This window comes from Electrophorus electricus, chromosome 6 (assembly GCF_013358815.1).
Source record: "Electrophorus electricus isolate fEleEle1 chromosome 6, fEleEle1.pri, whole genome shotgun sequence".
Classification (NCBI taxonomy): domain Eukaryota; kingdom Metazoa; phylum Chordata; class Actinopteri; order Gymnotiformes; family Gymnotidae; genus Electrophorus; species Electrophorus electricus.
This window is the reverse complement of record NC_049540.1, coordinates 10,129,269-10,140,798: the sequence shown is the minus strand read 5'-3', so window position 1 is coordinate 10,140,798 and position 11,530 is coordinate 10,129,269. Positions and strand designations below refer to the sequence as shown.

Sequence of the window (11,530 nt, the reverse complement as noted above, 5' to 3'; positions counted from 1 at the left end):
TATGACTAGCAACACACATGCACATACATACACACACATGCACCTACACACAGAGAAGTGATCATATGCTCCACAACCAGATGCAACTCATTTGTTTCCTGCTCTGCACAGACCAAGTCCTGCATTCTCCCAATAAGTCTCAGTAAGAGTCAGATGTTATTCACTGAAGTCTGCTATTAATTGCACCCATTTTGAGATTGGTTTTAGGTCGCCTTGCCTCTGTAATGTCTAAGATTAATTAACAAAAATAGAAAAGTTGAGTACCGCTCTGCCCCTACAGGCCACCATACCATCCTGCTGTTAACATGCAGCCTGTGGCAGCCAATCAGCACGCTTGCCCATTATGACACCTTCAAGTCCATTACTTTCTCAAGGTCACCAAGGAAACAGGCGCTCGCTCGCTCGCGCTCTCTCTCTCTCTCTCTCTCTCTCTCTCTCTGCAGATGGCAGAAGGTAGAAGCAGAAATGATTGTGTGTGTGGGTGTATGTGTGTCTGAGTGCATGAATGGGGATGTGTTTCTAAGAGAAAAACAACAAAGGTGTTCTTTGGTTTTACTGAGTCAGAAGGTGTGAATTTCGACGGACAGACACACACACACACACACACGGACACACACACACGACTCAGGTCAAGGCAAAATTATAAGAGGATTTTGTTGGAACTTAAAAATAACCCACCTGGTTCAGTTGGGTGTTCTCTAACTTTACTAAGAATCACAAGATGTGAAGTTGGACACACTCTTGAGGTCAAGGCAAGTTTATAACAGTTGGTCCTAAACTTATCCAAGGTTTTGTTGGAATTTGGAACATTAACCCACCTTGACTGACACCTATTATTTTTAAATTGCCTGAATCAGGAACAGCACTGGGAGAGAAACCCCACACTCTATATTAACCCTCAATATATACCAGCTTGTGAAGGATATGAGTGGATAACACTGCCTGGTCTTGTACACGTTTGAGTACACATCTGGAGACCACCTGTTTAAACAACCCACAGGCAGGGTTTTCCTCCTAAATCCACCATAAGTTTCATCCAGTAGACTTTTCACAGCTAGAGTTTCAGCAACACAAGCAAAGCAACTTCTGTAGCGAACCTGACAGATTTATTAAAGTATCTTAAATGCCAGGTCCTCGTGATGAATGTTTTTTAGGAATTCTACTTTGCCTTGAAAGCACAAAGTCGATTCTGCTTTGAGCTTCTCCATTACGGGGCGTTGGATCTGTTTAGAAATGTCTAACTCTGTACATTCCCACCAAGTGTAAGCCACATTTCCTGGTTGTCTCCAGGTGTGTAGGAGGACACCACTGGCTCCAGCAGATTAACTGCGGTGGTGTGATAGCAACCGCCTCATTCATTGCTGAAGTGTATGCTCTTATAATTAGAACTGGTCTGGTCAGTTTACAGGGGCTTTCCATGTTCAGATCAGTGGTTATGTGTCTGTATGTGTGTGTGTTATACAGGATTGTTGAGGAAAAACTTTTGACTGTCTTCAATTACAATACACTCAGACAAACACACATGCATACGCATACACACACACACACACACACACACACACACACACACACACTTATGGACATTTTTGGATTGAACATGGATACTTTTATTATTTATTTAAAATCTCAACTAACAAAAGATTATACAGCTGAAACACTGGGAAGTGAAAACAGCTGTAGTGCAGGTTTGCTGCGATCCAGAGTGACACAGAAATCTTCTGCTCGTCCTCCGCAGGTCTGTGTAATGACAGGTGCAAATTTGTCACCTGTAATAAAATGCCAAGTGCCATGATGTGCAGCACCCAGACACAAGCACAGATATGCGGCCCAACCCCACAAAGCCAGGCGCTAAAACCCACCCCGCGGGATTCACTCAGCCTGAGCGAGGAAGTCGGCCATCAGTTTAAGACCTTCATCAGCGCAACACCGTCATTTGGCGCCAGCCCAAGATTCCTGCCTGTGATGTGCTGGAGCACCCAAACCTTTAGGCTGAACCGTGAGTGGAGGTTTGGCTGAGATTCTGCCCATCACTGCTGGGGTTTTGCTCCTTGCGCAATGAGAAGAGAGTTGCTCCAGACAAACTCCCTGGAAAGTGCTGGGAACGAGCAAGAGTGATTTAACTAAATCTCCCCACACAAGCACTACATTAACCACAGTGCTCACCAGCAGAGGTACATGAGCCACAAGAGGGACAGAGAGAGAGAGAGAGAGAGAGAGAGAGAGAGAGAGAGAGAGAGAGAGAGGTGCATAATGCGGAAAGAAAAAGAGGGTGCATAATGAAAAGAAGAGACAGAAATAGACAGAGAAAGAGAGATCTCAAAGCAGAATGCACCCAGTGGTATCATATGACTTCCGTGCACAAATATATTCTACACTTATTGAACAATGGCCAGTGGCTTTATTATTATTTTTTTTTTCAAATTTCTTTTTTCAGAGGTAGAGGAATGCTCTAGCATTCCATTTTTAGAGATACTGTAGATTTTAAATAGGCTCCACCCCCACCTCTTCATATAGGCTCCACCCCCCACCCCTTCCCTAGTTAAATGGAAGTGCATTTGCCTCCTACCCCACTCTCTCACTCGTACCATAAACAAGATTTACGGAGTGTGCTCAGGATATAATATGGCTTTTTGCTTGCATTCGCGCGCGCACACACACACACACACACACACACACACACACACCCTCACACACACACACACACTTTCCAAACCTGAAATTCAAACTCAGTGTTTAAAATTACTTATACAAGGCACTGAAGGAAACTGGAAGCAGCTAATCAAATAGACTCCCAGTTCAGCTGACAGCCCTAATACTTACTGTTCACCTAATATAGGGGTCCAAACACACAAGTGTCTCTAACTGAATAAGCACACAATAGCCCAAAATACCTTACGCCCATCTGGAGGCTCTGCCCCAGGTCAGGCCACTGCGGGTATGAAGCCTGCTTTTGTGCCTCCGCCCTGACCGTACCACTGATCCTCCCCCACACCTGCAGCTCATTAGGACACACACTTACCATTTAGCAGTATGGCTTGGTGAAGCCTCGCTGGTTGTTTGGGGGCGTTTCTGATGGAACCACCGTACGCTTGCCCTCGGTGGTTTGTGGGGGATGCGGCTACCTGGGCCAAACCTGCCTTGTGCTTGACACCTGCTACCGTTACCATGCCGACTCCAGGATCTGCCCAGTCAAATCCCCCCATCAGGACTCCTCCCATCTGTCAGGCGAGCCGACGTTCTCTACTCTGGTCTCATATTCATCTTTTATTCTTTATCCCAAAGGATTTGTGTGTGGTAAATAAAAGAGAACAATTTTGCCTCTCCTGCACTGATATTCATGGCTGGTGCTGTAACTGATGTCAGAACAGCATGGTATAGAGTGCGTGATGAAGTGAGCTCTCCCCCAGTGCACGAGCTCATGGCTGATCCAAAGAGGCTAAATCGCCCAGCGGAGTGACGCAGGGCGGTGCGGCTATAAATAATAGCAGCGTATGAAAGAATCTGGCTGTGGACGCGGGGCTGAGCTTCATTTGATCGTCCCTCATAGGAGAGAAAGCATCCGCGCTCTAACAGCTAATCAGGGACCCCAGTCAGATGCTGATAAACTGTATTCAAAAAGTATTCAAAGAGAGATGCAGTGCATGAGAAAGAAAGTGGGTTTTTGTGCAAGCGCTTGGGACTGCATATGCCGAGTTTTGTGTGTGTGTGTGTGTACACTTGGGTTTGTTACCCTTTGCAGTTTCCAGTTCAGGAGTGTGGGGACGGGGTGTCCAGTTGGAAGGTGGGGTGTTTATGATGAGCAACAGCTAAAGGAGAGGTAGACATAGCACTGTGACCACACAGCTGCACTTTACAGCTAATACAATAGTAATTTATACACATAACTGTTTGTTTGTGTGTGTGTGTGTGTGTGTGTGTGTGTGCGCGTGTGCATTTGGGGGGATCCCATGGTGCTGATGGCTGTTAAATGGTGCTCCTGAAGTTACCTTGACCTTCAGTAACATCCCTGTAAGATCGCCATTGTGGACACACATATGCATGCGCAAACACACACTTATTCACACACACACAAACAGATGGAATCTGATCCGTCATTAACCCCTTCATTAATTCTGGTGCTGACTAACATTATGAGTTTCTCTAAACATAAGAACTATATGCACATTCACACGCACCGTAAATTCTCACTGCTGAATGACTCATCCCAGCAACACACACACACACACACACACACACACGCCCCTGGGTTGCACTAAGCCCCTACTCTGGCCCCTCTGCTTGCCTGCGTTTGAGGTCCAGTGTGCCACACTGACTCATGCACGTTAACAGGCAGCTCGCGGATGAGACAGAGCTGCTAAACCACCACATCCCCTGCAGTCGCAGCCTCAGGTCACGCCTGTCCCAGAAATGACTGCTTGTGCCATGGTCAGGCTAGCCTGCCATTCATTCAGAGAGGTGGTGATTAGATCATGAATGAGCAACCAGCGAAATGGGAAGATCAGGTGATGAATTAGAGAGAGATGAATTAAAGCCCCTCTCTCTGTCTCTCTTCTCCTCTCCCTTTCTCCCTCTCTCTTTCTATCTCTCTCTCTCTTGCCATTGCTTTCTCCCTCTCTCTGTATCTGCAAAGTGGCCAGATGGCCATCAGTCTTCAGTGCTAATCCAGTACACAGACTGTGTCTCTTCTAGCACCTAACAATGCACACACACACACACACACACACACACACACACACACACACACACACACACACACACACACACACACACAGTTCTCGTTAGGATGGAGAAACAGGCACGAAGAGAATCAAGTGGACATTGAGTGTACACATGAGAAGCCTATTTTGGTGTGTATGTATGTGTGTGTGGATCACATTTCCGTCACTTCAATGCCTAGGTGATAGCCTGTGTGTGTGTGTGTGTGTGTGTGTGTGTGTGTGTGTGTGTATGTGTGTGTGTGTGTGTGTGTGTGTGTGTGTTTGGGCTTTTGTTAACACTTGGTTTAGGTGATGTAAAAGATCCTGAATGTTTAGGGTTACAAGAAGGAGAACCACAGGTCCAACTACACACACGCGCGCACACACATACACATAGCAACACATCAATAGAGCAAATAAAAAGCTCATGACAACAACAGTACAAGAACGTAACCACAAATTTAAAAAAAACCTTCAAAACATTGGTGTTATTGTGCCAGTGCATTCACAATAACATTACGCCCCCCCACCCATCTACCACTCAGTGATGTCGTACTCTGAGCTGTACAAGAAAGGCAATCAGTGAAACCTGAGACTATATGTCCCATCATTGTGTTTGTGTCGTGCCCTCTGACCTGCTCCCGGGAAGTGAACTGCCTCCCACCCATCCCTTACAGTCACAGTTTCACATTCCCAGCCTGGCTAGAGGAGCCTGGGGGGGGGGGGGGGGGGGGGGGGGGGGGGGGGGTTTAGGGGCCTGCTGACCATTCAGGTGGACTTGCTGATAATGGTTTACTGAAAAACCTGGAAGTACAGCAGCTACATGAGGAAACGGCTTTGACTGACAGCAGCAGATCGCTGCTTGCTATGCCTCTGATTGTTTGATTGGCTGGAAAGGGATGTGCAATTTGCATTTGTAGTGTGCTCCTCCTCCTCCCAAAATGGTAGGCAGTGTTCACTGATTTTGAAAAAATTTCGCATAGCTGGACAGCCCGCTTGAATTCCAGGGCGACAACTGGATTTATGGTTTCAGTGTGTTATTTGAAAACCGATAAAACTCCTGAAAACCCTCAAACTAAGCTAATGGAAGGTCTAAAAACACAGGAAGTTCATTTACAATAAAAAACCTTGGAATTTTCTCAGACCTCCCTAAAAAAATCCCAGAGCTCTTAGAAGTGTCAGCAAATAACACTTTACAGTCCCGAAATATATGGTGTTCTCTCAGACAATGCAGAAGTTCTGCTGATGTGAAATGTTTATTATACTGCATTGGTTAGAAAGGTCAAGCTGGGAAAATCCCTTTAGATACATTCTAAAAGCTCTCAAATACATAAGTAAACCTCTCAGACATGTTATAAAACCTCCGATATAGTTTAGAAAACCTCTCAGATACATTGGCAATCCTCTCAGTTGTTAGCAAACCTCTGAGATGTTAGAAAACCTCTCAGATAAGTTAGCAAACCTCAGATACGCTAGAAAACCTTGCAGATACATTAGCAATCCTCTCAGATGTTATAAAACCTCTCAGTTACATTATAAATCCTCTCAGATTCATTAGCTAACCTCTCAGATACATTACCAAGTCTCTCAGATATGTTAGAAAACCTCAGATACATTAGTAATCCTCTCAGATATGTTAGAAAACCTCTCAGACATATTAGGAAACCTACGAGATACGCTAGCAAGCTTCTGAGATACGTTAGCAAACCTCTGAGATACGTTAGAAACCTCTCAGCCACATTCGGTATCCTCTCAGGTGTAAACAGCCCCATAGCTATTTTCGATCATCTAATTTAAGAACGTTTAGAGCTGTCATGGAAACACCTCTAAACAGCATTGGATGAGGTAAGTTATAGTTTTGTATGAGTGAAGAGTTCACAAATCCCAAAGCAGATTTTAACCCTTTTTATTGCTAGTTGGTCACCTGTGTCCTGTTCTGTTGTACACCTGATGGACTGCACTGATATTTGCAAACAGCACAACCAAACCACTGTGTATGACTCTACACACACAGGGTAACATACCAATCTAGAACACTAGTGTGGGTCTCTCAGGCCTGATAATCTGGCTACAATGATTCTGGCTATTTTATTTTGTACCAATATAAAACCCAAAGTTATGTCCCTCCTACCCAAGGAAACTGCAAAAATACTTGCGTAGTCACACCCAAAAACCTACCCCAAATTCACTTAACCTCACACACATCCACATCCACATCCACACCCACACCCACACACACACACACACACACACACACACACACACCACTCCCAGTTCAAAAATCCAGCCAGAGCCCAAGAATTCACACAAAATTCCACTAACCAAACCATGTGTATTAAACATGGGTTTTTGAAAATCCTTCAATGTTATGTGATCCACAGTGATGTTTTAAGTATATGGCATAAGCCTTGGAATATAAGACATGAATACAATGCAATACAAAGCAATGTTAATGACTAAAAACAGAATTTGATCTCTATATGGATTATATGCCTGCTATAACAGAGTTAAAAAACATATTTAACATTATTTAATAGAAATAAAAATGTTATTCTAAGATTGTAACAAGCTATGGTGTGTGTGTGTGTGTGTGTGTGTGTGTGTGTGTGTATACTCTCACTGATACAGCATTTAAAGAGATATCTATAGTGCTGTTGGGTGGTCAAACAACTAGATAGAACCAATTAGCACAACAGCCTTTGAACTTTTAGCTGGAAAGATACACTAAGAACATATTACTCATATTGTATTCTCAAGCAGTCACCCCAGGGGACCGGGATGGGGTGGCGGTTTACACCCCCGGGGCAGTCTTGGGTTCAGTACCTTACAACCGTGGGCAAACTGAACCAGCAAACCTTCAGCTGTTAATGAGGAGTCCCAACCACTCAGCCACCACTGTCCACAATCTAGTAACACAAGACACACACTCCCTCTAGAGACACACACTTCCTATACAGACACACACTTCCTATACAGACACACACCACTTATAGAGAACCACACTCCCTCTAGAGACTCACAGTCCCTCTATAGGACCATACTTCCCTGAGGGAAGCACACTCCCTATAGAGAACCGCACTCTCTCTAGAGACACACATTCCCTATACAGACACACACAGTGCCCCTAGAGACCCACACTCCTTATACAGACACACACTCCCTGTAGACTGTTCTATAGGTGGACTCCAAGCAGTGCTCTACTCTACTCCTACTGCTGAACTGGAGGACCACAGGGCACACCCTGATTCACCCCACCTGACCCCAACCCACCCTACCTGCCTCTGCCCCGCTTCGCCCCTCCCCTGCGCTACCTGGACCTCTGCCATACCTCCCCAAAGTGCTCTCAGTGTTAGCTACGTTAGCATCTCTGGGTCATGTATTAGTTGTAGGTCTGGTGCGAGATCGGTTATAAACGGCAATGACAACTGATTCCACATATGTTACCATACCATGGTGGACACTGACAAAGGCCAGCTGACCACACAGCTGTGGGGTAATAGTTCAAAGGCCAGCTGACCACACAGCTGTGGGGTAATAGTTCAAGCACATAACTACACATTCTCCCAACGTGTATGTGTACAAAACAACTGCAAATTAGAGGCAAAAAATATATGTTATAAACGTCATGGTGTATCTCTGCCTGAAAGGCACATAGGCTCACACACACACACACACACGCGCGCGCGCACACACGCGCGCACACACACACGCGCACACACACACGCGCACACACACACGCGCACACACACACGCGCACACACACACACACGCACACACACACACGCACACACACACACGCACACACACACCATTTTGCTCTTCACTACATTGCTATGCTGAGCAGGCTTGTTTTGCTTCTTAGAGGGAGAGCGAGGGAGAGCGAGGGAGAGAGAGGGAGAGAGAGAAAGAGAGAGAGAGAGAGAAAAGACAACAATGGGGTGAAAGAGGAAAGAGAACATGAGACATGAACAAGTTCAGCAAACAAGAGAACAGAAAAGAAACAGAAAATGAAAGGACAGAGAGATGATGAGACAGCTGTAAGAATATCAACTTGCAATAATGCAGTCCCACTCTTCATCCTTCCATACCAGCAGCTTCTGTACTCACCCTGCACACACACACACACACACACACGCACACGCACGCACACACGCAAACGCACACGCACACACACACACACACCCTCCCCCAGCACACAAGGCGAACATGTTCCCGAAGCACCCAGCAACCAGTCTGTCCACTTCATGACTTCATTGTCATATTAACAGTGTGCTCATGGAAAACAGAAAGGACATGAGGTTTCCACAGGTTCTGTCACTAGACGAGACAGGAACAGAAAACGCAGAGGTTTGGCCCACAGGAGTGAGTCAGGTGACTAGACAGATTCTCTCCCCCCACCCCCTTTTACTCTCTCTCTCACTTTTTCTTTCCCTCTCTCTCTCTCTCTCTCTCTGTCTGTCTCTGGCTGCCCCTGGTGCCATATGGAGCATAGCACCTTTAAATGGAAGACTTAGCTTAGCTTAGCCTCTGATCATGCGCACTCGTATGTGTGTGTCTGTGTGTGCGAGGTCTCCTGCGCCTGCGCTAACTTGACAGAGGGAAAAAAATCAATCATCCCATGGAAAAATTGCAGTCAGTTAAAGGCCCAAGTGCAGAAACACTGTGCTAACAAAGAGATGTATGTCTCCTCCACCTCCAACATCCACTCACCCATCCATGTCTGAGCATCCCTCATTCACCCATGCATTCATCCAGCTAGCCATCTATCCAATGCTTAGAACTAGGAGAATAAAAGTAGGAAAACATCCTCACACACACACACACACACACACACACACACACACCATGCTCGGTGCCTCAAAATAGCCAAGCTTCTTTTTGTTACCGTGTAGGCACTGCAGCTGCTTCCATTCTATGACAACTAATACACACACACACACACACACACACACACACACACACACACACACACACACACACACTGTTTCTCCCCCACCAACAGTGGGGCTTTATGTAGCTGCTGGATGAGACAGCAGTAGCCGTACCGAGAGAGACAGCACTGTTCTGAGGATCAGTCTTCCCTATGACAGACACACACACACACAAATGCATCAACACAGCTGATCTCTCCCTTCTTCCATCTCTATCTCATCTTCCTTTTCTTCGCTCTCGTACAGCAGGGCCCAACACTAGGAGAGATAAAGCCTCAAAAGCACCCCCCCCCCTTTTCTTCCTTGTACCTCTCTCTTTCTCTCTCTCTTTCTCTCCCTCCCTCATCCACATCCGAGTCATCACCTAGAAGAGGCACGAAGCATCAAGCACTCTTACCCGAAACATGTCCTGGCGTTCTCTGCCCGTGCGTGTGTAAGCCTCCGTGTGTGGTCTGCTCTCATCCTCGTCCGGGCGTGTGTGTCTGTGTGCGTGCCTGCGTGTGTGTGTGTGTGTGTGTGTGTGTGTGTATGTGTGTGTGTGTGTGTGTGTGTGTGTGTGTGTGTGTGTGTATTCCCGAGTCCTATAACACACAGTATTGCTCCATTCTCCTGCCAGACCGGTTCTTGACCCCAAAGCTGCACTGGCTGGCTCGTCAGCAGCCTGCCTGCTCCACTGGCTGCTTGCTGTTCCCTAGCCCATGATGTCACAGCCCCTTCAAAGTCCCATTGGCTGAGGAGCGGCATGCTAATGAAGGCAGCTGCTGGAGGGGAGGGGCAGGGAGGAGGCCCGACAGCATTGGTCTGGTGGTTCACAGAGAAGATAAAGGAGGATAAAAAAGGGAAAGGGAGTTTTTATTCTGTTTGGATTTTTCATGATTCCTTATCCATTTTAGGTTTGTTAGGGTTTTATTTTTAATTTTTTTATTTCTTTAATATCCAAGTTTTCATCATATGCAGTTTAGTCTGCTGTCTAATCCTATGGTCATTCTAGAAAGGAAATGTTTACATAAGGAATTCTTTGTCTTTATGGTTGCATGACAAATTGAATTCCTAATACAGATATCCTTGTAGTAGTTCAGGTAAACATCTTTGGCTTCCCAGAGTTCCTTCATAAAACAACAATACAGTCTAACATATCTTCTTTTTTTTAGATTCCCTACTCAAAAGGTCTACCTACTTCTAGAATGTATGTGTGTGTGTGTGTGTGTGTGTGTGTATGTAATGTATGAAGTGTGTGTGTGTGTGTGTGTGTGTGTGTGAGATATATATATATATATATATATATATATATATATATATATATATATATATATATATATATATGTGTGTAATGTTAACAGGAGCAACATATTTCCCAGCATTCTGTGCTCACGTTGCCCCTTCCAGGCCCAGCATCCACCCAAAGCCTGTTCATGCGCTTCTGTTCGCACTGTGGGCGGCGACTGCAAACCAAGATCTGCCGCGATTTGCCCTAATTTGCCTATGATGTCATCTTTTTCCCCCTTGCTCACCTGCGATTGGCTGCCGGCTGCAGCATCTGCTGAGATCTCAAGGCTAGCTCTGCGGCCCACGCCAGCCAGCCGCACGGAGTCGGGATCAGGGCTGGTTGTCGTGACAACTCCTCTGTCCACATGGGGGAATGAAGGCAGGATAAGACATAGAAGAAAAAAAAAAAAAGACAGGATAATATACACTTTTGTTGTTCCTGCTTCTTTGAACTGCTATGAGTGTCGCCTTCTAACCTGTTCTGATCCTGTCATGTTGTTTAACAAACACAGACATTTTTCTTTGCTCTCCTGGAGGTAAAAACACCTCTTTGACTAAAACTACAGCTGAAGTAGTAGCAGATGAAAACAAAACTGAAAATGAATGAGTAAATAAATGACTAAAGTAATAATAAAG

At 45.6% G+C, this 11,530-nt stretch overlaps 1 protein-coding gene across 4 annotated transcripts in view; it reads right to left on the bottom strand.

The window, feature by feature from the left end:
* The window catches only part of LOC113586857 (serine/threonine-protein kinase PAK 3), a 33,299-nt gene extending 23,017 nt beyond the window's left edge, over positions 1–10,282 (bottom strand). For 3 of the 4 annotated variants that reach the window (XM_027025237.2, XM_027025239.2, XM_027025240.2), the window contains exon 1: positions 10,026–10,281. The gene's annotated coding sequence lies outside the window, so the exon portion shown is untranslated. Of the gene's footprint in view, positions 1–10,025 lie in introns of all 4 variants that reach the window. The other variant, XM_027025238.2, reaches the window with a different exon arrangement.
* Between the last annotated feature and the right edge of the window lie 1,248 nt (positions 10,283–11,530).